This window comes from Anarrhichthys ocellatus, unplaced genomic scaffold (assembly GCF_004355925.1).
Source record: "Anarrhichthys ocellatus isolate YVR2014 unplaced genomic scaffold, GSC_Weel_1.0 scaffold6, whole genome shotgun sequence".
Classification (NCBI taxonomy): Eukaryota; Metazoa; Chordata; class Actinopteri; order Perciformes; family Anarhichadidae; genus Anarrhichthys; species Anarrhichthys ocellatus.
In genome coordinates, this window is record NW_022280036.1 from 7,056,174 (window position 1) to 7,083,542 (window position 27,369).

At 40.3% G+C, this 27,369-nt stretch overlaps 1 protein-coding gene across 1 annotated transcript in view; it reads left to right on the forward strand.

The window, feature by feature from the left end:
- mafa (MAF bZIP transcription factor a) overlaps positions 1-25,632 on the forward strand; it is a 76,617-nt gene extending 50,985 nt beyond the window's left edge. Inside the window, exon 3 of the mRNA XM_031846048.1 lies at positions 16,701-25,632. The gene's annotated coding sequence lies outside the window, so the exon portion shown is untranslated. The remainder of the gene's footprint in view (positions 1-16,700) is intronic.
- The last annotated feature ends 1,737 nt before the right edge of the window (positions 25,633-27,369 follow it).

Sequence of the window (27,369 nt, forward strand, 5' to 3'; positions counted from 1 at the left end):
CACTTCCTATCGCAATTTCACACTTGTCAGCTCTTGTGAGGAAACTTCACCTTTACACAAGGATAGCAGAGAATGTGTCTTGATGTTGTGGGATAAATTATCTATGCAAAGAATTTCTGTTGCAAATATATCCTATTCTCAATTGTACAAAAAAGGGCAGAATTTACACTCAAATACTAAAGTTTAAAAAACATACAGTTTTAGTTGTCAATCCTAAAAAGGTTTACATAGTATGCAATGAAAGCATTATACACAAATGATACAAAATATTATTCGAGAATAACTTACAATGAGTCAAAATCACTTGCAATCTTTGTATAAGAGAATATATTTGTGTGCATAACGTGAGAGTGTGAATGTGTGTAAGGGAGTGTTGGGGGAGCTAATGAGGGCTCTATATTAGAGACGGATGAAATAGGGGAAGTTATCATACACATGTACACACACGCCTCACACAACGAGTTGGGTGGAATCTAATTCAATTGTGAGGTGTAGACATGAAGTATAGACATAAGAAATGCATTCAAACTACTTCTTAAAGTACTTCTTTACCACCTTGATGGAATTCATTACGCCTGGATGTGGACTATTTTCAGTGATGGTCCTTGTGCATTTCTAAGTCACATCCACATATGAGATGAAAAGCTGCTATCAAGTTCATGATTTTCCCCATCCTAATGTTACTTTTTCTTTATGAAGTTTTGAGGTCGGGCTCCAATTTGCAGCAAAAACTGGATACAGATATTGAACATTGGACATATATGAATATAATTTGTCCACAGTTACCAGTTTAGATTGTTAATTTATGGAAAGAAACACCTGTTGAGTATAATTTACTATATAAAAAAAAGTTTAGGCAGTTTTATGAATGTGTTGTTTAATAAACCCCACATAGACATTTATCCTTAACATAAATTGTAGCTGCAGTCTGTTCAAAACCTAACCCCATCCTTAGATGTTCTACATTTACTAACACATAGTGCTTACTCAAAGTTTTGCATCAAATGTAATGCCAAAGAGGATGCACATTCCACATCTGAATCTGTCTCTGCTGGTGCAGCACCATCAGTACAGCTCCTTATATACTGCATGCTTCCTATCGACGCAAAACAAGCTCCAGTAATTCTCCCATAGATTCCAAATAGATAATCATGGACTCATCTTCCTCACTAACCTTGTAGTTATTTAAAATACAAATATAACACAATAAGGACAAAAAAACAAAAAGAACATTAATTATGCACAAACCTAAAAAAAGATAAATTGAGTCACCTACACATGTGAAGTTCATCTATTTCATTCTATGTAAGTTAGGGACTGTGAAGGTGGCTCTGAAAGTGTGTGTTGAGTGTGTGAGTACGAGAGAGACAGAGCAGGGGAAAGGAAGGGGTGAGTAGAGGGAGGATATGAGAGCCTTCTCGGGGGACCTTAAACAAACTGACTAAAGTGGTCCTGTTTTCTGATCAGGCACAGAGAGGAGAACACTTAGCACTGCTGGAGACACTCTAAACAGCCACTGAGGAATTAGCCTGTTACTGGGAAACTTCACGGCTCCTGCACTGGGCCGTGTCCCTGACTAAGTAATACAGAAAATAGAACAGGCCATAAACAGCAACAAACAAATGCATGTATGCACACACCCATCTATCCTCCAGCACCCGCACATACACAGGTGCATCAGGACATACTGTATGTATGCCAATAAGCACATTTGCTCACAATAGCTGCTCAAATCAGCACAGATAAACAGGAAAACACACACACACAACACAAGATACCATATGCGCCACTGTGTCTCTGAGGAAAAGCGGTAGATAATGAATGGGCCCCTCACACTCTCCAGAAAAGTGTCACGAGTGACTTGAGACAAGGAAAAATATGTTTTCACTGAGGAAAAGCAATGACCTTATTCCTTCTCCGCGTTCATATACAGTATTCTTTTAGCTGCATCGCCAGCTTTGGCCAAACACAGATGAGCTTAAATTTAGGCCCCATGATGTCAACACAAACACGGGATAGAAAGTTCATATTTAATTAGGTGTCCCCCCATTTCTAAAGTTCATTTCAATTAGTCCCACCTCGGCCCCACTTTCAGGTCTCAGTGATTTGTCAATGCCTCAACTTCTATGAAGCGCAGTGTGGTCATAATGCAGCATGTACATGTGTGTGTTTGTGTGTGTGTCTGTGTGTGTGTATGTTTTTGCATGCGTGTTACTGTTTATGTTTTGTGTGTGACCTCAACAAAAAAGGGACTCCTGTGCCCTTGACATTTCCTTCTTGTTCTTATGATGAATTGCAGGGGTTATTTACTAGTTCATAGGAGGGATTCACAGATCTCTGCTTTGTCCCCAAACACTTGCAAAGAATGCAGAAACATCCATAAAAATAACTGCTCAAGGAACTTTTGCCGTCAAGTTCCTTGAAACCCAGTTATTAACTGGCTATAGCCAGAAAATGCTAAATCTACACAAAATAACCTCAAATTGTTTAACTCCCCCAATATATAACAGTATAGAAACATTTAAATCTTTATCATATCAGTTTCTCTTGTGTATGTCTCATTAGTAGACACTGCATATTACATTTGGAAATAGTATGTTTAAAGCTGTTACGTCACGTTTTTTTACTATAATCTAGATGAGTTGTCTGTTTTTGAAAAGACTAAAAGAATAATAATTGTTAGCATGAATGTAAAGCAAATTAGCAGTTGAGTCATTGTATGTTGTCTTAATAGCTTTTGTATGAATGTTTTGCTCTTTTTGTGTGTACTGTGTGTTTTTGCTTGTGCTCCATGTCCAAGACAAATTCCCAACCCCCGTGTGATTGACAATTACGTTTTTCTTAATCAAGTTAAAATTGTAGGTAGCAAAGAAAAATAATTGTAAATACTGTAAAATGTTTATGTATGACATCAAATATTTCAGATACCTGCAGACTTATCATTCAGAGGTAATATAAGTCACAAGCTTACTGTGTATGGGTGCCGTGGTTAGATGGCCTATATGTCCTATGTAGCATCCTGAAGGTGTACTATGTCTGCTCTGTCCATTTCGTGACACCCTCACATAAGCCGATCAATCAGATGTAATGAAACCCATCAGGTCACCTTTGAGATTTATCATTTTTTTGTGTGTGTAAAATGAAACGCCCCATGATGGTATGGAAGCTAAATTTAGATTACCTATAGGCTAACATATCTCTACCCCTCCTCCCCTCTAAAAGGAAGGGGAAAAAAGTTGTATGATTATGCTGAGATGCCGAGTCCATATGCTAGTGTTTGTGTGCCATGTAATATCAAAAGCCTGATCTTGGTCATTTGACCAAGATTGTCTTGTTCTTTCATCCCTGGTTATATTGTTTGTAGCAGTGTATCTACATTTGTATCCAGCACAGTCCTTCAAGAGTAAACGCCCAGAATCAAAAAGTTTTAAAAAGGTAAACATAATGTTGTTTTGTTGCTCATCAGCAAATAAAAATTGAGCAATCACCTGACTGTTTGACTTATCGCTTTCAGCCTGTGGTGTGCTCCTCTCTGTGTGTTTCTGCCGCTCGCAGAGGTTTGAGGTGCTTAGCATCTCTTGTTTGCACACAATCCGTCTGTGATTATTGCCCGCTGCAGGCTTCATGCACAGTGATGCGTCTTTTCACAAGGCAGCTTCATTTGCATAGATTTTGCCAAGAACCTCTCAAATCTTAAGGAGCGTGCTTTAAAGACGAGTTAAAGATGAGCAATCACGACGACAAATCGCCTTGTTTGTGTTAAAGGCAGGCAGTATCAGCTGAACTAGCTCTTCAAGTCATTGATGGCACGCAAAACATCTTGTGAGTTTGTTTTGATGTGGATAGAAAGATTTCCAACCCTTTAGTGGATTTTCCACAACAGTTAAGGTTTTTTTGAACAGTCAGGCCAAACCTGTGTAACTGCAATCAAGGTCCAACTATACGGTTCATTTTCTGCAGATGGCACACAAAAAGTCCTTATTCAAGCATTTGCAAAAGAAATAAGCTTTTGTTATGTGTTTGTTGATTTGTTTATTTATTTCTTTATTTTGTTGTTGTCATTTTTTTCTGCTGAACACAGCTGCTTGGGCCCCACCATGCAGAAAGGCCCAATATGGCTCTGTCTGTAAATCGGAGTCCGGGGGCCACAAGGCAGAAAACAGGGGAGAACCACCCGGCGAAATTTAGCGCACGATGGCTCCCAGCGGGCATCATTTAGGGACCAGAGAGATTCTTTTTCCTCCTTCTCTCTTTTCTTTTTCCTGCATGGTGAGCAGGTTGGAAAGCTCAACCCTAACATTGCTGCTGACACAACCACTCAGGGACGGCTGTAACAGCTCTCTTAGCATGGCACCTGTTATTGAGCCGTCAGAGAGAGAGAGAGAGAGAGAGAATGTGAAAGAGAGTGTTAGAGAGGGAGGGGGAACAATGAATGGAGAAGGAGGTAGGTGTGCAAGGAAAGAGTGAAACTCAATTGTAATTTCAGGGCTGTCACAGTTCTGAGAGCCGGTAATTCCTCTGCCGTATCGGTGAACGGACGTATTCAAATGCCTCTCTGTGCTGAGACTGATCTCTTCCCTCATTGTCCAGACTACTTATATTTATACATTACGAAACAGAAGAAATGAACTGATTATAATTACATTTGCATCGGGTTAATTTGTAAACAGAGAGCGGAGTCCGTTTCTATATGGTGGTCGCACTTCTGCTCCCTCTATTTTGTTGTGTTTCTCTGGTTTAACACATTTTCTTCCCACTGTCTCTGTTTTAATGCAACTGAAATTACTCAGACAATCCAGTGTGCCTTTTATGTATCTCTTTATCATTTGTCTTCTTCCACTGAATGAAATAGGCTTTTGGATTTTCTTTAAATGATTCATAATGCTTTCATCAAACTGATAATGATTATAAAGAGTCCCCAAGTGTTACCAAGATAAATGACCGACAGTATAGTAAAAGAGGAGGCACAAATAGAAGATGTAATGTTTTCAGTTTGGTGTTTTTTTGTCATTATGATTCATTTTCTTTTGAGACGATACCAGGAAAGAGGATGGAGATATTTAAAAGCTACAAATACTGGTAGAAACAAATACTAACAAACATGGGGGAACAAAAGAAAGAAGGAAAACCACTCCGGTTTATTTTCTCTCTCAGCCAATCATCAGAGGTGCACGGCTGTCCATTCAAGCAAAGCAGTGGCATTCCTCTGCAGAGCAATCAAAATGGATTAAACCAACCACGCTCCAGCTGCCTCCACGCAAATCAGATATGCCTGTGATGATGATAATCAATCCATAATAAAATAACACAACATAAATCTGATAGTGTTGTTCCAACAATTTTAATAACATAGATTTAAATATTGCCATGTGCACTGGAGTGATTTATTGAGGAAAAAGTGCTATCAAGCTTATATACACCCCGTTGCTGGTGGCCCGCCAATAATACCATTAACTGCATTGTTCAAACTCATTATGTGATGAGAAACACAATAATAATCGCAGGACTACAAACACACAATTCCTCCCATTGAGCTAATCACTTTTGCCAGCATTATTAGTCTCTCTTCCTCTCCCTCTCTTCCTCTCCCTCTCTCCCTTCTTGCTCTCATGCTCACTTCATCATAAATCCTGGGAGAGGAAGGTATATAAATCCCTAGTCCTGAATTAGTATTGTAATTTCTGGTATCTATGCATGCTTTGCCAGCGCAGACCCCAGAGTTATTAATCTGGGGGGACAGGTGCCATAGAAACAATATGCTGAGCGGTTGGCCTGTATACTGGGACGACCCCACCCGTGCCAAAGCCCTCATTGCATTCAATTACAATTACAAGAAATGGACTGAAGCCCAGCTTTAGTGAACATAAAAAAGCTGAAAGCTGAAGGGATTTTATGTGTTTCATCAATACATGTTTGAAATGAGTTTTTGTATATAACATTTTTATATTTAGATAGATTAAAATATTTTAGAATGGACTCTTCTGAATAATCAGAGAGTCTGAGTTGTTTGGAGTCCCACAACGTGTGATATCGTGTGGTTTACCACCTCTCCGATAGAAAAGCTGTTACGCCGCACATATGGTCCACTGACAAACATGACAGATGAAACACTTTGTTTGCTTTTGTTTAAGCACCGGCTCTTCTCCTAATACAAGCCTTTTAAGTGATCAAAAAGGCCTGGCGATATTTGATGTTGTCTGCGGAGAGAGAGGGGGGAGGCAAAGGAAATGTCATCCGGTGAAATACAGCTCCAGTCCTCAGTCACACAGCGCAGTGTCTGCTGGGAAATAATCTGACATCTTGTGCTCGACACATCCAGGCGATGAGTAGAGAAGGAGGCATGGAGGGGGGAGAAGAGATGGAAGGGGAGAGAGTGATGGGACAAAGAGGCGAGGGAGAAGAGAGAGGCAGAGGGAAGTGGGAGTGGGAGCGGCAGAGTAAAAGGAGAGAGAGGACGCAATCAATTCAGCAGCCCCGTCTCCATCATGTCATCGCCTGTCAGGATAGATTTAAGAATAAAGCTTTTGAGAGATCTTCCAGTGCTACAGTCTGATCGATGCTCTGGCAACGTTGGCCCAGATGTCACTGACACGCGTCATACAGCCGCTCAGAACACAACTTCACCGTCACCACCGCATGACTGGGAACTACCAGAGACCCCTGCCCTGAGTTTGTACTGGGACAGGGCACACTTTCCAAAGGCCACAGTTCTGTCTTATATCCCCATGCCTGCTCCTCCGCACTCCACAGAAGTTACTAACATTGTAACTTGAATATGCCAATCGGGATGGAAAACTGGAAGTGCATATGGGCAAGACCATTAGAGAAAACAGAGAGGCAAAGATGAAGATATAGTGACGGGGTGAATAAATCGAGTCATTAAGCATGTGTGTGTGTGGGAGCCTGTCTCCCATATGACGGTGTAGGGTGGCAGGATGCTTCTGCTGCCGTTCCCCCGTAAACAGACAACAGATTGGCTCGTTTGCCTCTCTCCTTTGGGCAGCTTTTGCCTCCTGCTTTCTGGGGAACGTTTAGGACTTTCCTCCCCTCGGTCTCTGAAGAGAGTTCTTCTTGGGCTGTAATTTCAATTTGTAGCATGGCTTCTTTTAATTAATCCACACCACTGTCAAGTGTCAAACTGTAATGTTAAAAGCAGATCTCAGACAATTTAGTTTATAAGTAGCTGTGATTAAAAATGTTACTGATTTAATTAAAACTTTCACTAATCACAATGTTCTAAATCAGAGGTCTTCAACAGGGGGTCCGCGGCCCCTAGGGGGTCCACGAAATATTTGGTTGATTAGAAAATTAAAAAAAAAAAATATTTTTTTTTTCTCTAAACATGAATCTGTCCATTTTGTTAGTTGAGTATTGTATGCAATATAACAGGTATGTTTATGCATGGCAGTGGCACTAATAGGCCATCACTCATTTTTCGTTTCTACATTTATGTTTAAAATGAAAACATCAGTTTGAATAGCTTGTATGCATGATCATCATACAATTGACAGACAATGTTGATATTGGCATTGGTATCAGCTGACAAGGTATGTTTATAAATGGCAGTGGCACGGCCACCCTACTCACTGTACCTTGCACATGTTTAAAATAAAAACATGAATATATGAACCTGTGTATTATTTGAATAGCTTAGTATTGAATGCACAATAAAGAGGTATACATGGCACTAGGCCCATTCAATATAAAACACAATTTTATACAATATATATAGTTGGGGGTCCCTGCTCCATCTCTCTATCAGTTTGGGGGTCCTTGGTCTGAAAAACATTGAAGACCCCTGATCTAAATAATTTAAAAAGTGTTTAAGTCAAAGAGCTGTATGCAAGTTTGTTGGTTGATGGTTGCTCTCTTTTCCCTCACTTTCTATGCACCACTTGTTTTTAAGTAAATCTATCCCGTGTCCCTGTTCAAAGAAAAACAAAACTACCAAACTGTTTCACAACTTTGTTGTGTCTCTTCATGGTGCAAACACTCGAAATGTTGATTGTTTTATTAAAGAAAAAAAAGAGTTTGGCAATTCAAACTACATTTTCCTAAAACCAGCCGGTCATTTATACCCTAAAACTGGCTAAAATGTAAGTAAAATTCCAGACTCAAATGTGAATACTTGTGGCTTCTTGCTGACACAGCTGTCTAGGACATGTGCCGCCAGGTCCGACAGTTTCCCGTCACCGACTGCTGTCAACTAGCAGGTGGAAAAAATGCCATTGAAGTTAACTATTAAGACGTGTGTATGTGGACAGGATGATTACATGTGCCATCTTAGAGGATAGCACATACAACTGAAAGAGCTGCAAGTAACCACAGTGTCAAGCTTCTCTGTTCATTTTTTTTCCGTTACATTTCTGTTACAAACGCATGTGATTTTTAACAAAGAAAATCCTGCTTTAACCACATATTCGATTATTTGGGGTTTCAAAAAAAAAAAAAAACTTTCCTTGACCTTATAATGATGACAAAATGAAGTGCTAAAATCACGTCTGCCAGCAGAGTGGAACAAATTCTTCTCTGGCCAGTGGAAAAAGAAAACCACGGTGATTCCACCTCTGCAGCACAGAGGGGAAAATCTACCTCTGAGTTCAAAACCTTACGAAAATCTATAAAAAAAAAGACTTGGTTGTTTTTTCCTTTCAGTGTTATTTTTACTCAACTGCCTTTACTTCCTCTTCTTCAATCCTCTACAACCCTCTCACTCTGTCTTGTCTTTTGATTTCAGTGCGGAGGGCAATCGTTACGTGAGTGATGGTACCCATCAGTGTAGTGCATGTGTTGTAAAACTGTCAGCCACTGACAGATTCACTGAGATGTTCCACCCTTCGATCACAAGGGTTAGAGGGAGAAAGATACAGAAAGAAAGACATGCAGAGAGAGAAAAAAAAACGAGGCAAAACAGGTGCATTTAGGGAGTCATGTTTTATATTGTTTTGTTCTGTGAGCACTGATCAAATCTGGCATCAAACTAAAGAACAGTAAAACAAACATGGTTGGTTTTAAACTGAATGCAAAAGACCGATATGTAGAGAATGAGTGTTCCCGTGTAATTTCCAACAGCTGTTGATTCAAAGGGAAAAACTTTATTTGGTCCAGATGGTCCCAGGCAGTGGCAGAATGAGAGAGCCGACTTCATTGGCTCCAGCCATGTGTTTTTCCTCCTGATAGAAATTAAAATGGTCGTTCGTTTGTCACCGCTCACTACACAGCTTAAAATGTAGTAATGAAACGTTCCTTGCCGATAATGCACCATAATTACTCAAACGCCTGTTCTTTATCTGCAGCAGAGGGAGGACAGAAGGAACATTTTACTCAGATGAGATTTTAAAACACTTGCAAAAGACGAAGCACACACTCAAAAGTATTCGTTCGTTTTGAGGCGGAGAAAGCCATAAGTCTGTCATCTTCTTTCTTGACACGACTGACAATCCTTGTGTTATGTGACCTTTTTTTATTGTTTTACAGGAAGAGTAGAGGAGAGTTTGAGCATGCTGTGGTGGCATGGTGTAGCAAGTATCATGGTGTGATAAATGTATTTATTTTCACAGTCTGATAGATATTGATCTCCTCAGCGACTCCTCCACAGGCTAACATTATGGGACCCTGAAACGGAAGAGAGTGGGCGGCTCTCTACTACACATCTAGACATCTCACACCTCACAAATGAGGTGAAAAACACACTATTGCGGAGGTGTGGAAAGGTTAACGGTGGCCTCTGACTGCCAGTTCAACATAAAATCTGTCATTTATCGGAAATATAGTAAGAGCATCTCAGCAGTCACCGTTACGGAGATGAAAGACCAAAGCATGACAGGAGTTGAGTCACGGGAGTCACAAAACTGACACAGAGCAGAAAATATATCCACATGCTTTTTTTTCTCATCCTGCGCTGCACATCCAAAGGCACACATGAGTAGGCTGGAGAGGTACGGGCATGTAAAACTGAGGCTGTGACCTGTGGTTGTTTGACTCAAACATCTACTACAACATCCTCTTCCCTGTAGCGCTGCATCAACCATGTGTGAGCGCTGCACAGTGAATCATGCAAGGAGATATTCTACATGTTTGATTGTGAGTGGCCTAGACTCGGCCGCAGGCCGAGGCCAGTCATAAGGCTTCGTGAGAAATATCGCAGGCACTGGTTTTCAGCTCAGTTTCCCTTCGTTTTCTTCTAATCTTACCATCTTTGTCAACACCTCTGAACCTTTCTGTGTCCAAACGTTGATAGATGATTCATTAAGATTTCCCTTATGCCTGCTGGAAATGTCTGCTGTAGAGGTCTATGGACTTTAGTAACTGTCTCTTTTCTTTTAAATTGCTGGGGCACAAATTAATAAAACGTAAAACAGGTAACTTCTGTTCACTTTTATATTTAAGATACTATGCAACTCTAGAAAGTGTTTTTATTAAAAAGGTATTTACATTTAAGCTTTTACTTTTATCTATGGAACAATTACTAGACTAATTAAAACACAGAACAACGATAAAAAAAACATAGCATAGAGCGATCATTTTCTAATGAATACGAAGCATCTGTGGACAAAATGTAACTAGAGAACAATGAAAAGGAATCGCCATTTCGGCAGATGAGATACAATGGAACCCTTGAAAAAAAAGACATCCTATAATTTACAAAGAAATTTGATTGTATGTCCTTTTTAAATCGTAAGTGTTTTAACAGTATATTCATCTCCATAATCATGCTGAATACTTGTGTAAAGAAACTAAAAAAAGGAGAAAAAAGTGTTTGTGCTTTCTAGCAGAAGTATGTATAGGTGTGAAATGTAACACATTTGTATGGAACTACATCAAGCAATGTCAGTAGAGAATGAGCTCTGTTTGCACTCAAATAAAAGAATTAAACAAAACCAAAAAAAGGACGGAGAGAGAAAAACAGTCTCATTGGAGCTGTTCAACAATTGTCACTTCACAGTGTGTTTGGCTGTGCCGTGACTGCTAAATGGCTGCAGATTGTGAAACACTAAATGAGTGCGGTGCCGCTCTCATTGCGGCTATGTCTATAAACACAGGATCAGATTGTGTAATCGGCTTCTCAACAATGGTCTCTTGAACAGCAAATGTACCTCAGTGAACTGAAAAGCTAACCTCAAAATATCCACAGAGATAAGATTAATGGGGGATGTACACAGCAGGCATGCAGGTGTGGAGCGCTAAAGTCCATCATAGTAAGTCATTTCTGTAGTGATTGGTGATCATTCTGGGCTTGCACAGAGTAGGAATGTGTTTGATGAGAGTTTCTGCCACAACCCGCTGTACTTTAAGGGAAAAAGAGGGATGACTTACAGAAAGTCAGTCAGCAAGACTGCAGTGTTGCAGAGTCACACTTGACCCCACAGACTACAGATCTGTGCAATCTATAAGATGAGGACACGTTCACCTCATTCTATCAGAACAATATGTGAATTCATGTATACATTTACTGTATAAGTGAACTCCGAACAACAATAATGGTGATCTAGAAAAAGAAAGAAAAGAAAAACTATGTGGGGAAAAAGTGGAAAACATTATTGTTTCTTTTCTTGCTCTGCACATTCGGATGTGTGTGCGCATGTGTGTGCGCATGCATGTGTGTGAGTATAGCTGAGATAAAGTCAGTGAGATAAATAGGATAGAGAGAGGCTATGGGCAGATGAAGCACAAGCATTTGCATCGCAGGAAGTGCGTCAGCCACACGGGACAGTCCCAAGACTAAGAGCCTTAGTGCTTTTATGGCCTATTTTAAAGACACACACCTACGCAGACACACACACACACACACACGCAGTATACAGACATGCCGTTGAGAAATATTAGCATTAATGAACCACCTCTATGAGGCACTGAATGCAGTGGTTAGAGAGTGTATTGTCTCAATTCTATAAATTGAGACAATACATTTCGAGGACAGTATATTGTTCAAACAACAGACCGTATCGAAGCTACATATTTCTTTATTCTTTTATTTTCCCATTATGTTACTCTGTGTTATGTTATCCGTCTTCTTCTTCCAGTAATATTGCATTAGATTTCCAATACTCGTGGTGTGTTTTTCCATCTTTCACAGATCAAGACTTCATGGGCTTTTTAGATGGAAAATTATCAATACAACATGAAGCATCAGCGAAAAAGCAGTGACACATTGCCAACATGTTTTTGTTCCCGGTGCCAGCATCAATAATTCAGCCACTAGCTCATAACTTTATTTTCAATGCATAATTGAGGCCAACCAATGTTTTCTTCGGCCATTTATACGTCGAGCAATTTTTAAACAATAAGAGGAGCGGTCAATTAAGCTTTTAACATCTCTTTTCCATACTCCAGTAGATGGCTGGAAAGTATGGACAGCGCGGCCTGTTTTACTCTCTTTGTGCTCAGTAATGTGCGAGATAGGGCGTGCTGTCAGGTGTTTTCACTCCGCAGTCGCAGCTTCTGTAAGCATGAAATTCTTAAAACGATTACTGTGGGAAAGCTGTGGTGAGTAAGTGAAAAGGTGTAGACTCCACATTTAAAAAGTGTGGTTTGGAAAGGAAGGGGTCTGTAAGGGGTGAGGTTTCTGTACCTGCATTTGTGAATGTGCTTAAATGTGAACAGTGTGGGTGTGTGTGTGTGTGTGTGTGTGTGCGTGCATTGCAGAATGCCACTTTGAAGAACCTATCCTCCTTCCAGTGACTCATTATATAACCTGATTACATTTCTCATTTTCTTTGTACTACTGCTTAATAAATATTGATTTACTATTTTAATTACATGTTAATCTCAAAACACATAGGTGCCAGGGTTATGACTCTCTCAAGCCATACTGCAAATTTCCTGTTTGCAAATATCTATTGAGGATGGCATCCTGAGAGGGCTATAAAAGTGAATAGCACTCATTAAACAGAGACTAGCTGTCTACAATATCTGCACAAGTGTCAATATTAAGTACACAGGTCAACCTAACTACTAATCAATTATTTGAAATTATCTTTCATTTGCATCAACAATAAAAGAAATTCTTCAAAAAAAGGGGGATACATTCCATTGATCTTTTATGCCCATTTCTTTGTCATCTGAAAATAACAAAATCTAGTTTTTGACAAGTTTTTATTCAAATGATGTTTTGATAGTTTTTTGACAGATTGGATAATCAGGCTAAAGACCTGTAACAGTGGCTATATGAATCTAACATCCTCACTATGGTGCTTTAAGAATAGGAGCCTCAATGCAGCCTGAATTGTTCTCCAAAAAATGAGTTAAAATGTTAAATGTCACGACTATTCTAATCTGCGATCTCAGGTTGACTTGAACTTGGACTTTAAATTGACAAAATGTTTCTTGGGATAAAACACATCTGAATTCATGATTATCAAATTAATTTAGATAACAACCATCTATGTGCTATAGCTGTGAAGTGCTTGCTATCGCCATACATAATTATTTCCCAAACTGATTGCTTTGTGAAGCATAACTTACCAATACACCAGAGGGGGTTTTCTCAGACTTCTTAGGAAATGGAGCCCAAGACTGTAAAAATGGGGGCAAATAATGGAGCAGATCATTGGGGCTATTTTCTTCTTTCTGCAAATTGCTTTACCTCCCATTCACATTGGAATATGTCATCATAAGTAATTTGACAGCAGCGTATTAAGGACGGATTATACACTTAGTGTTGATGGTTATTAGCTACAATAGGTGAATGAAGAAAGTTTTGTTTCTGTTCCGCACATATAGGGGTTTACATGTAATCTGTAGAAAAAAAAGTACCACGGGGAACCCTTAAAAATAACTATGCACACGAGAAAAAACCCGAAATGATCTTGGTGATCTCTTCATAGCAGGCCATCATGCCATGGAGGCCGGAAGGTTTTATTCCACCAACAGACTACACTTTGTTTAAAGTTGTCATGATCAACCTTTGCCTCAATCACATACTTAAATTAATTCAAATCATGTTAAGTATGTAGTATGTTCACACTATAAAATTGAGAACAACTTTAAAAAGCCAGTGTGCATACTACCATTGCTCAGCTTTTGAGTGTAGACAGGTGAAACAGCCCCTGTGACAGCTTGGAATAAATAAACAACAAATGTACATTTTGAAATTGAAACTATCGAAACAAGTATTTCTGTTTTTGTGTATACTATCAGGGAAAGCATAACATACAGTATACTTTATTGAGAACTAATGCTATAGTCTCTGTTAATGAAAACCTGCAGACTTTTGGAGCATATTATAGTTGTTTGCTAAAAGGTTATACTTCAGCAATGAACCTTAAGAGTTTAATATGCACCCCCCTTCCCTTCAGCCTTGCTCCCTCCTTTTCTATTGCAACTGCTTTTTCACTCTCATTCGAACATTTCACAACCTTCCATCACAAAGATATATTGAAACTGAGAATGCATTAGGATGATTGGGAGGCTGAAATATTAAAAAGGAAATACTTTTCATTTTTTTACAGTAAACAACATCATTTTAATCTCATCTGGGCTAAACAAAACGGACAATGGAGTGTGAAATATTTACTTTAGGTAGGAGTGTGTGTTTGGGAATAATCCATGCAGCGTGTTGTGTTTGTATGGTTTGTTCCTGACATCAAGGTTGCTGGTTTAATTGAGCATATACTGGACCCAGGTCTGAGAGAGCAGGCAGAGGAGCATCGATAAACTATGAAATGGTTCCAATATGGCCGATCAATGAGGCTTTGTGAGCAGCTCCCTTGGGGCTTTGATTTTCCTTTCAAACAACAAACCAGGATCTCTGCTCTTCAAAGGCAAACTCCATCTTTGCTGTTATTGTTGTTGTTCCTTCCCCAATGTTTGAGTGATGTCACTGAGGTCGATGTTATCCATGTCCATAAAGGCTCTCCCACACTTGAATCACCCGGGAGACGGCTTCTGTTGGTCTGCGCAACGGTAACAACAACCAATAAAGGTCAATCTCCCATGGTAATGGCCAATTGGGTTTGTTCCCATTATTGGCTCTCTGATCCGTGGTCAACAGATGGAGAGCTGGCATCACTGACACAAGTTACACTCCAACCTTAAAGAGGCTCAGCTCTGTCTCCATGCGCTGTTGTGTGATTCCACTCGTTCTCCCCCTCAGCTTCTACTGGCCAGTACATCACTCCATCATGTGCAGCTCCTGTATAAGGAGACCCGTCGCAGTAGCGTCACAGGAGCGCTGCCAGTGTGGGCTAACCGTCTAACCATTTCAGCTAATTGCCTCATTAATGATTCACCGGTGTTAGGCGGCTCTAGCACTTCGCTGTGGGGAGCAAATTGTTCTGATTGGTTTGCCTCTGTCAATTATTGATGAGGCAGTGAGCTGAAGTGCTAACACCTGGCTTTGGAGGTCCAAATGGCCCTGCATTCCCATCACATACTCAGTTATCACACACCCTGGGACCACATTCATTCTTGAAGGGCTGGAGTCTTGACTGTTGGTGTTTTCTGAGAGTGGATGTAGCATGCCCCGGGGCAATGGCTGTGATCTCAGTTGTTAGGATATTAGCTCATAGAACACGGCTCACTGCTGTGCAAAGGTGGACACAACACGGACATATAGCTTGCAGTGATTTGTACTGAAAGTGGTGAGAGGCACACAATGTCACATTAGAGGGGCCACTGAGAAAGTGTGTATGGATACAAATGTGTGTGTGTGTGTGTGTGTGTGTGTGTGTGTGTGTGTGTGTGTGTGAGATGACACCACAAATAAGTAATATTGGAAATAACCTGATAATAATTCAATTACATTTTTGTCTTTTATCAACACATTGCACAAGTTGTCTCTAGCTCTATCCTTGCTTTTGGGAAAAATAAAATGATGTTGTGAATATAAAAATTAAACATCTTATGGCTAATAAATAACACCTTCTTTGGACGAATTGAGTGTATACGACTGAGATAATAACTTCAGATTTTACAGGCCTGAGTGGAGCTGTAACAGTATGCAATGCGATGTCAATACTTGCTTTGTTTATGGTGATTTATAATGGGTGCAGGCTAGGCACCTTTACTGTAGGGTCATTTAATTGGATCTCTAGTAGATAGTAGCTGAATTCCACTATAGTCTCTGTGTCTAATGGCCCACCCACAATGTGCTCCTTCTGGCTACATGAATCATCCTTACGCAGTGCACAAGCTGCTGAGGGGTCCCACCAAATGTTGTGTATTTCATGACACAAAAACAATAAAGAATTGTAATTTTGTGAATAAAATAGACAGAATAAAATAGAAAGATGTAGACATGGAGTAGACTCATCCACACTGAACTTACTCGTCTCTCCTTGGCCTTAATTAAAGCTGATTAAAGAGTCACCCCCCATGCTGACGCCACTGTCACTCTGAATCTCGGCCAAGTGGGCTTGCCATGTACACTCACAGGGTGGTCATTCTGCCTTTGTTTTTACACCGGCACAAGTGACAGCAGAGCCTACCCCACCCCCAAATACAGTTGCTGTGACTCACTGTTTGTCACCATAAACTCTTGACTGGGGAACCGAGTTTAGACAAGGGTCCAGCTCACAATGTGGACTTTAGTCACTGCGTCATGGTGCACTTTATGTGTGTGTGTGTGTGTGTGTGTGTGTGTGTGTGTGTGTGTGTGTGTGCATAGAAGCATTGTTGTCTGTGTCACTTTAATGACTTTTCTTTTCTTTTCTTGCCCAACCCCTCCTCTCTTCCCTCTGTATTTCTCTTTCTGTGAACAGAACCCAACGACAGAGCAGTGATGACATCAGAGCGGCTGACCAATCGTAGGAAGACACCTACAAAGCACAACATTCAAAAATGACTTCACTAAAAAACAAACAAGACAAGACTTGCTGAGATCCATGGAAATCCCTGCAGTGAAATTCTTGAGAGCCTCTTACGCTCCTCCTTTCCTCCCTGAGATTTTACTTCCAGCTTTTTTCTACAAAACACCAAAAAGAAAAAAAAAGGACAGACTCTTACTCATGAGATGGTTGACAATGTCAGTTAGATATATTTGAAGGACTATTTTCTCTTAGGTGGGAAGATCATTGATGCATGCCTCTGTAAATAGATCATAATAAAACCCAATTCTTATTCCTAATATAGAAAACATACCAAGTCGCTCTCACCAACTACATAAACCACCATGATTGTGGATAAAGTACTCATGGTTCAATATTTTCCATATGAAGTCAGTTTTCTTCTTACCTCCTCAGAGACCATGTAATTATCATTTCCAATATAATTTCTCTACTCTTGGGAGTTATTTGGACTGTAAAAATTGTACTTGCTACTCTTCTTATTCTCTTTAGATAACGGCCTAGTCTTCCTCTTGATTATCCACAGTAGTACATGTAAATAGAGATGAATGAAGACAACAGCATGGAACAGACTATAGTGTTTATTTACCACTCCCCTAGTAGAACACAAATCTCAATACATGGATATTTCAGACAACCTTTTTAAAAGTTTAACATACTTCTGATAGTTATAGTAAATATAGTCCCAGGTGTCTGAACAATTGTCCTGTGTATTTCAATAGATGCATAAAGGCATTAGCTATAGGTAATGTTATTATTTGACTACCGTACAAGGATTTTAAGGCAGCAGTTCCTTTGGTATCATCAATCCGTTCCATGAGGAAACAAACGGTCAAACTGAAGAGGAAAAGACCAAACCCACAATTCTACCTGGGCGCTGCTAAATATAATTTTTTTATATCCTATTCTATAATATTATTTCAATTTTTTTTCCTATACCTACCTATTCATTCTCTTCCATTGCAATAATTGCCCTCTCCCTCCCCATGTGTGGGTTGTAAACTGCTGTAGTGCAGCTGCTGTCAGCCTGAGAGCGCCAACCTTTTCTTAGCATTGTTTGAAACGGTGCTTCGAACCTGAGCCTACACAAAAGAACACCTCATTGATTGCAATGTAGACATAAGGACCCTCCATCTTCTATGGACTACGAAGATAACCAAATGGACTGACGTATAATATGCCGCGCCAATGAAGGTACAACTTCATAGGGTACCCCATCGCTGGTGAAGACAGAAAACCTTTGCATGGACAACAGGGAAAATACCAGGTTGTTGAACACCCCATCTCCACCATCATGCATCCTCTACCTCTTAGCTTGTGCTGTGCATCTAGGGAACCATGACTTATCAGTGACCCCTCTACTATCCCCACAGTCCGTTTCTGCACTGCATGTCCTCAGAGCCTCATGGAAAGTGTCCATTCTACCAATGGATGCCGATGGCAATGGGGGAATACAAAACAAACACTGGTCCACTTTGACACAAACATACTCACACATACAAGCGCATGCATACAGATGCACAATTATACACAGCGCCACTCCAATATGTTGCTGTATATATGTACAGTATTTCAACTATGTATAGTCTCGGATGCTGTACTTTGCATGTTGACTTGTAGATGGAAAGTGACCAATATTCATAGAAGAGGTTGTGCAGGTTGGCCTAGTCACTGGATTGACTCTCTAAGCCAATGCAAGGTCTTCGTCGGCTCAACATCTCCCTCTTTAATTTAAGAAAATGTATAGTTACATGACAGAAATTGTTTTACCGCCCTCCTATTGTGAAAGGTCCTCTTCAGCCAAACCGCAGCGCTGATAGGTTTTAAACTCTTTGAAGGGACACATAACCTCGCCTTTGATGTCAGACAGAACCTGGCCACAGTGAGCGTGGGTAGGAGAAGAGAGGAGGGAAGGCAAACTGGGGCGCTCCAATTAAGTGGCAGCACACAAAGTGGCATGGGGCAATCTGCCAGCAACTGTCTATTCATCCTATGTCAAAGGGATTTGCACATCTCAATGATTCTATGCAGTGCCAGAGAAGTCTGAGAGCAGAGCAGAGAAAGGAAGCAAGGCTCTGGAGAAAGGAAAGGAGAGGAAAATATACCAAAATGTAAGGTTGTACTGAGCTTATGTTGAAGAACTCTCCTGGTCTTTTCACATCTAGAATATTCTTTTCTGACCGGCAGCCACCTTGGAGAGTTCAATCACCCCTTAACCTCTCACTGTTACACCGTCGTGCGGCTCTCTGGGCTGTCATGACCTCACGTCCAGTCTGAGGTTAACTTTGTGTTAATGAGCATGGCCCTTAGCTCAACCAGATGTTCAGCCCTGTGGTTAAATACGTATACCCTTCTGTCCCAATGGTTCTTCAATGTCTCCCCACAACACCTGTACACTTTCACAGACACTCAGAAACTCATGGTAGACCATGATGAATCAGGAGAAATTAGATTAAAACGTTTTATAACAGGTGTTTCCTTTTTCACTAAAAACAATCAGATTGATAAAAATGCACCCTATATCAAGAAAAGTTGTGATTTCAGCAGAAAACAGGGGCTGTAGATCACTTCATTTGTATGCTCCCTTGTGCAGCCAATATGAAGAAATATTCTTAATTCAAATTCTGTCAGAGCACACTGGATCACATGAGGGTATTTACAGTCAACATGTAAACAAACTTGAAATTAGGATTTATGACTTAGCAGTGATTATTTAAAGAAGATTTAAAATACAGGAAGGATGAAGATGTCACTCAAACATGAGACGTTACATGTGGTAGGAAACAAGACATTGAGCAAGTGCTGATCTTCTCTGAGCCTCAAGGCTTTCCACTTTCTTAGAAGTCAAACAAAGCTCCATTTCTGCGCAGCTGTAGGCAATGTGTGACAGGCTGATTTGTTTTTCTCTGCTTTTGAATGCAAATACTGCGTGTTCTGCGGTGATAATCACGACAGCATGGGTGCTTTTATCTGGCAATGACCCTGACCGGGGTCAGCACAGCCACGTAAACATGCAGAGATGTACATATTCGTAGACACAATGTGTGAAAGTGCACACAAAGGCATAGAGGCACATCCTTGCTCTTTTTTCTCTCACACACACACCATGCTAATCTAAACAGCAAGACTGTATGTAAACAGATCTTCGACATAATGGGATTGTTCAGTGTGCAAACAATAAGCTGTTAGCGTAATCACAGGTCAAAGATATATTACCCAGAGGGCCACGCTGTAGGTATATTAACATGATGGATATGTGGGAAAGAGGAGGGGGGCAGGGATACGAAAGATATAGAGCACTACTGACTCAGATTTACCCCCTATTGGGCCCCGTCCGCTGCCTCTCTCTCCTCCACCTCCCTCGTATGGGCCCCGCTTAATCAGCCTCTCATTCTTTTCTTGCTCTTTCCCCCATTCACCCACCTCCTTCTAAGACACCAGGTTCCTGTTCCTTTCTGTCTTTTCTCTGCTATAACACCTCGACCCTGTCCTTTTCTGTCTTAAGTCCCTCCATCCCCCTTTTTGTTCTGGACAAATATATTCTGTTTCAGCAAAGCGGTCCATACGTCTCAGTGGTCAGTGTGAGAGCAGGATAAAGCAGCTCCACAATCTTGTTTTTGGATTAAGTAAACAAGGGTCTGAGTGAGCAAAAGAGCAAGGATTGGACAGAAAGACAGCATTTTGTAGCATGAAGTTGGCCATTTTGAATTATGTGATAAATATAACAGCTATAAAGTTGATAGATATGCATCTACACACCCATGCGTTATTATCTTCACTTAACCATGTTGAAAGGACCATGCTTGTGTATCTCAATGAGTAGCAGCATACAAGTTCCATGCCAGTCAAGATAAATCCTGTGTAGCTTACTCCATTGCATGTATAGCTTATCAACTTATCTCTGCTTTATTTGATTACCACCTAGCCTATTCTCTCAACTGGTTAATAAGTCTTTGTCCTCCTGACTAAACACTCCATTAGTGTCATCACTGGCTAGCTTGTGTGTGTACTGTGTACGTCTATGGACCACTGAGGCAGATACACATCGGGGCCAAGTGAGTAAACACAGAGGCAGAACACTGGGGGGAAAAACAACCTGAAAGACAGACAATAGGTACAAAGGTGACTAGTCTGATGATGACAGTAACAGTCAAGACACTGAAACAAGAATGAAACAAGTTGAACATTTTGAACAACATTTTAAGCATAGTCAAAAATCTTAAATATATCCACTTCATATTGCATAATAGGGTTGCAAAGTGGAAGGAGCTGTTTGAAAGTCTCTTGTATCGCTTGAATTGATATGAAATTATGCCGCTTGAATCATCAGTGCAAAAGAATAATAGCTGCATTTGAAAATATCTGCTACTTTGATAAAAAAGTAGAAGGCCTGTAGATAAAAACTTTAATGGAGGCAATAACAACAACAACCGATGTGCGTTTTTTGAGCAAGCGACATCCAAGCGCCAAGCTTAAAGCTCTGTTACTTACACAGCTAAGAAGGCAGAAGCTAAAGTTCACAGTGTTAAGAAGATGGATATTACAATCTGCAGCTTAAATTAATTCACTTTAAGATTCTGGATACATGTGCGGGTATCGAATAAGCTACCACTCTGATTTGCACTATTGCAATACAGAATGGGGAAAAAACAGCAGGGCCTCACAATTACCAACTCTATAGTGAAGAAAAATGCAGGGGCACACACATCCATGCTATTTTCCTCACTCTCTTACACACTCCTATTCCTGTGTGTGTCTGTCTGGTGGGGTGTCATGATTAACATTGACCTCAAGCCAGACATGGTTGGGGTAGAGGGAGTGGGGTCAAAGGGGAAAGGATTACAGTGAGGCAACCCCGTGTCAACTGCTCTGCTTTAATCCTGACCACCAAGCTGACCCAAGATGATGATTCACATGTATGAGCTCAACATGTAATGTGTACACACTGACATTACTCACATAATTACTGACTTGTTTGGGTATTTTGACTTAAAAACGACTTGTAAAAATACTTGAAATGTAGCATTTAAAGCAGCATGGATTTGGATGTAGCGATAGAGTGGATGAGGGTTGTTCTAATAGCCAGACAGCTGCAAAGATAGAACAGACCTCCTTATGTCACATAGATAATGACAGGGATGAATAATACAGCCTTTAAAGCCCTTACTCCCACCCCATTCTGGCCTGCGCATAAGCCTGTGCTCTGGGTGAGCAGTTAGCCTTCAAGCCCCTGACTGAGATGAGATTGGCTCCCAAGAAGATTTGTAGGGGGTTGGAGAGAATCGGATTAACCAAAATGCCTCAATTGGAGTATATGCTCTGGGCTGGTCTCAGTGTAATACCATTTATAAATGCTGTAAACCAAAACTTTAGCATCTGATTAGGTAATGGAGGAAAACACATCCTGTTAGCAACCATTATCTGTGGTGGAATAGCCCAAACCTTCACGTAAGGGTTGTACGAGCATCACAACACAAACAAAATGAGTTTGAGTCATAAGTAGTAGGGACTTTTCCAAATACCCAAGTCTCCACTGTAGAAATTAATAAAAAGGAAAATAATAAACGTCCAGAAGTTGTGGACAGGTGGCATTTCAGCCTGTGCACCGTTTAGCTGTGCAATCTGGTTTCTGACAGCTTGATTTAGTCTCCTGCTCCTGAGCCTGAAAAGAGAGAAAATTAACGGCAGCTTTAACTAGACTCCAATTTGCCTGTTTTGAAACACTATTCATGAAACTAGTGTACATGGAAAACACAGAATGGACTTCCTGGTAGCCGTACCAAGCTTATCGTGGTCATGAAAACACTGCGTGCACTCAGTCAGGGTCAGGTACACCGGGAAGTAAGAAAGGCAATAGCATTGATTTGATTTACTCGGCCATCTGAGCCTGGTTATCCTTTGGGGGACATTAGGGTTTGTCTTTAGGGTGTAAAATGGAGATTAAAGTGGCTCAAGGGGAGATGCTAGGATACATGCTGTTCCCCCTGCTGTGAACAGGGTGTAATCCTTCAGTTTCAGAGAAGTGAAAAGTTTGCAGAGTCCAGAAAGTTACGCATACATCCCTTCTGGGCCCCCTACAGAGCAGAGAGTGTGAGACAGCAGGGGATAACCATATGCTATCAAAGTGTTCTTCAAAGCTCCCGTCTTTAGTCCACTAAATTATACAGTATCATCACATATACCTGACAAATATAGAAGAAAGATAATCATGCAGCTCAACACACTAACAGAAAAAAAAACAATACATTCCTTAGAAATATGTTTTCAGAAATCTGTTGCCTCTGAACTGTGAAGGAATACATGTATTTTCTGGAATGACTTTGTTGAAACTTTGTTGAAACAGTAGCCAAGTCCCAACACTGTGAGTAAGCTCATGATTTTGTATTTACATGCTTTGACATTACTGCTGCTGGTGGACAATTACAAATTCATGAATCCTATCAAAGTGAGCCCCTCCTCTGTTAGCAGAGGTTAATTTGTGCTAGCCCCTCATTTCAATTGTAATATACTAAATGTCCACATTATTTCCCACATGGGCCTGGATGAGGGGTTTGATTATCCAAAGGTAGACCTTGGTCTGCTCTGCTATTGTCAGAGGGGTCGTAAGACGCAGTAACGGCTTCTAGGGTCTTATTGCTATGGCTATCAGCCCCTTGCCACTTGGCCTCTGTGACCCCAGTCAGAGATAAGCTTTATGGGAAAGCACATTAACATGCTCTTGCAGTCACCTCCCTCCTTTATCAAAGGCAGTTCTGTGAAATCAAGTGTTTATGGACCCCCGGTGAGGGTATAGTGCTGCTCATTGCCTATATTAGAGGTTGAGTGTAAACGAGCAGGAGGTGGACAAAGGACCTGCACTAGTGGGGGGAATTGAGGATGCGATACTGATGTTATTCTCACTAAATGAGCAATATCTTTAATGACTGTAACACCCCATGAGCTGGATTATAAATACTGGTTGCAGTCTAAATATATCCATGTCTTCCAATCTTTCTATAACACTGACACTACCATAACATAAGGGACATAAAATCTGCATATGGACATGATGTAGCATTGTATTTTGGAGTCATTTATTCCGTTAGCTCTACTGTATACTGTGGGTGACAGCCATTTCCTTTACTGTCTTCCTCTTTGTGTTACACTAACTACTGATCCCGTTTAGTAAGTTGTCCAATGGATGTATTTTTTGTTTGTTTGTTTTTATTTCTGGAACGTGCTATGTTGATATGGGCATTTTCCTGTGGCTATGAACGACGCTAGGAACAAAAAATAAATTAAAATACTGAGGTGTCAGTAGTGTGATCCTGCTTACAGCCTTATCACTGGTGAAAGATCCTTTCAGTATGTCTGCAATGATGGATGGTGATAGCCCTGTGTCTTCGTACACATCAGGGGGCCCTACTGTTGTCACTGGACAGATAGAAGGAGCGAGAAAGAGAAAGATGTAGCCGCAGCTTAATGTCCTTCTCTGGTGCTGTGCATGCTCTTTCCTATTTGCTTTTCCCTTCACGGCACGGTTAACATCGTAAATTAACCTTTCCAAGCCCCCTGTGCTCAGAGACTGGTGCGCAGTATAGACAAAGGAAAAAAAAATAGATCTATGTTATGCAATGCAGTAGCACTGGTCAGAGACATATCCTGTTACAGAATTGAGCTATTCCTTTTTCAGTAATATGGAATAAAACAACACACTTTGTTCAGTCAAGTAAACATTCTATTTCATGTGCATGTCCTGTGTACTCTGCAAATTGGTATGAGGCTGCGTTTTGTTCTCCATCTTAGAAATGTAAATGAAACACATGAAAAGAAAATGTATTGTAGATCCTTCTCTTCTTAGTCTGTAAATAGGATGTAAATACCAAACAGCTATGCATGCTAATATACAAGCAATTTGTTCAGGTACTTTTGTAACCCAGACTTCTCATATGGCATGTAATGACAAAAAAGAAAGAAAAAAAAAATCAAACATGGAAAAACATGAACACGAATATGGTTTGTAAACAACTTAAAAACTGGAAAATATATGTCTTTGCTGTTAATGTTTTCTTACTGATAACTAATGCATTGGCCTGCCATTTACTACAGTGCTCTGCTCATGTTACCTGTTATCTTTTTTTATGTTTCATAAGGTAGGGCTGAGGCAAAAAGGACCATAAATCACTGATTTGTGGAATAGTCGGTTTGGAGAACAAGATGAGGGGAAGAATGGCTGTCTGACCATACTCTTTGTAGTTTTTTCATTGCCACTGCACGTTCACATGCATACACGTAATAATTGATAACATATCCTTAGTGTCTAACACAGCCAATAAAATGACATGGCAAAACTGTTGCTTAAAAGCAATAGAAAATGGGCTGCCATTTGGGTTATCTCACCAAAAAGACGTATCACCAGCTCCGAAGTGTGCCGTTATTTTAAAATGGCATACATTTGTTTCTGATAAATGAATGCAACACCATTAATAAACTAAGAAGCTGGTACAACAAGCAATTTTGACTCATTACAAATTCTCCAAATCATGATTTGCACGTGAGGACATTTTGAAAACTTTGACCATTTTTGTTTCTCATTTCTAATATTATGTCAAGTGACAATGATGATTATCTATATGCCAAATTTGCCTCTGCCCTTGCAACTCTAATGTGGCATTTTATGAAGACATTGATGGAGAAAGTAAGGAGAAATCGGTTTGGTTTCTAAGAGTGTTTATTTTCAACCATGTTAGAACCATGTTGTATCCCAAGGCGCTCATGGTAGATGGAAGTGTCTAATTTTTAACCTGTGCTAAAGATATTTTAAATTTAATAAATAATTATTGTAAGAAGAAAACATGTTGTGTCGTGTTCTTACTAACCTCTTACGTTGAGCATATTTTCCATGATTATATTTACAGACGTGAAGGATGTAAATCATGAAGACAAGAGACACAGAGAAACTGAAAAGAATAAAAGAGTTTAATTATAAAAGGCCTTTAGGGGCATTTGTGTCTGGGTAAAGTGCTCTGCTCTAAATGTAAATTTAAGTGATGAGTCTTTTCACTCATTATATCCATGATGAAATACAAAGAAACCACAGTCTCAGAAACAATGATCTTTGAACCCTGTCTCTCAGTTGTGAAAGCTGGAGACGGGAGGTTCAGCTTCCTTTCACTTTGGCCAAAACAGACCAACCACCAAAATATAACTAGATTATTGACAATTGTTCTTTGGGATATTTGTTGAAGCATTTTCTAGAAGAGATGAACCAATACCAATACCATAATTAGGTATTGCCCCGATACTTGTGCTCATGTACTCGTACTCATAATCGTAAAACTACTCGGATACAATTTTACGGCAACCTCTCATCAGTTGAGCACGTAGGTGGACGCGGAGAAATGTCAGCAGATTGGAGAGATATTTTAGGATAAATTATGATGATAAAAGTATTTTTTTTTTACCAATAGCTGACCTTCGTTAACCAATCATTAACAATTAACCAACAGGATTAGTGCCTTGCATGCAGTGGTGCTGTAGTTAAAGTTCCTAACAAGCTACGCAGCTGCAACCATAACCAATGCACAAATAGGTTACGTCCATCATTTATCACCAGCTGCAGTGTATGAACCGGCAACCGAGTCTCCAGTTCACCTGTCTGGGTAAGGTAGCAGCCACGATGTTGCGTGCATTGTCGTGGACACATGCAGCCATTTTCCTCCACCGCATCAATTAGTTAAGCTGCAGGTTTTTTTCGTGTTGTATACTCTGTCAGGGTTGTGGCCAGTGTATTGCAAACCCGGCGTAATGTTAGAGTGTTTGGTCGAGAGAGAGAAAACGCGTGTGTGATGATGGGTGTGAAGTCAGCAGTAACATCATAGCTGTGAACGTAGCAGTGCAGTGTGTGAGCAGGTCATTTGTCGCTGAATAAATGCTACAAGTCCTCAAGACCCAAGCCAAGTTCTCATGTAAGCCACCTGCTGATTGAAGTGAAAGGGTTAGCCCGTAGACCAGATATTCTCCTTTGAGTGTCAAGGCGCAAGCTTTTTTATTTCCAATAATTATTTTAACATAGTCACATCAGTACTAGGTATCCGCAAGTACAGAAATGTAAATACTTGTAGTCGGACTGAAAACCAGTAATATCGGTGCATCCCTATTTTCTGGAACAAAAGGTATGGGTAATTGTATTGTAAAGGTTACCACACTTAGTCTACAATTAATTAAAAGCCACTCACAGTCACAGACAGTGAGGCAAAATGTGGTCGTTTGTGTTTTGTATGTTTTAACAAATTGTTTACAAGAGGACACATTCAATTAGTTATTTCATTATCGCCCAAGGTGTAATCAATTGACAATGCCGATAACAAAACCACATCAATTTGTGAGCCGACTCCAGCACATTTCTCTAAATGATTGAAGAGCACTTCTATTTTAGGCCCTCATGAGTTCTCTCTGGCATTTCAGCACAAACCCATGAAATGAACCGCATCATGTATACCATGAGAATCTTTTCTGTCTTCAGTGATTCAAAGTTGTTCTAGTGACTGTTCGTGACCCAGAAATTCCACATGTAGACTCTGTCTTCTGTGGGGGAGTGAGGTTC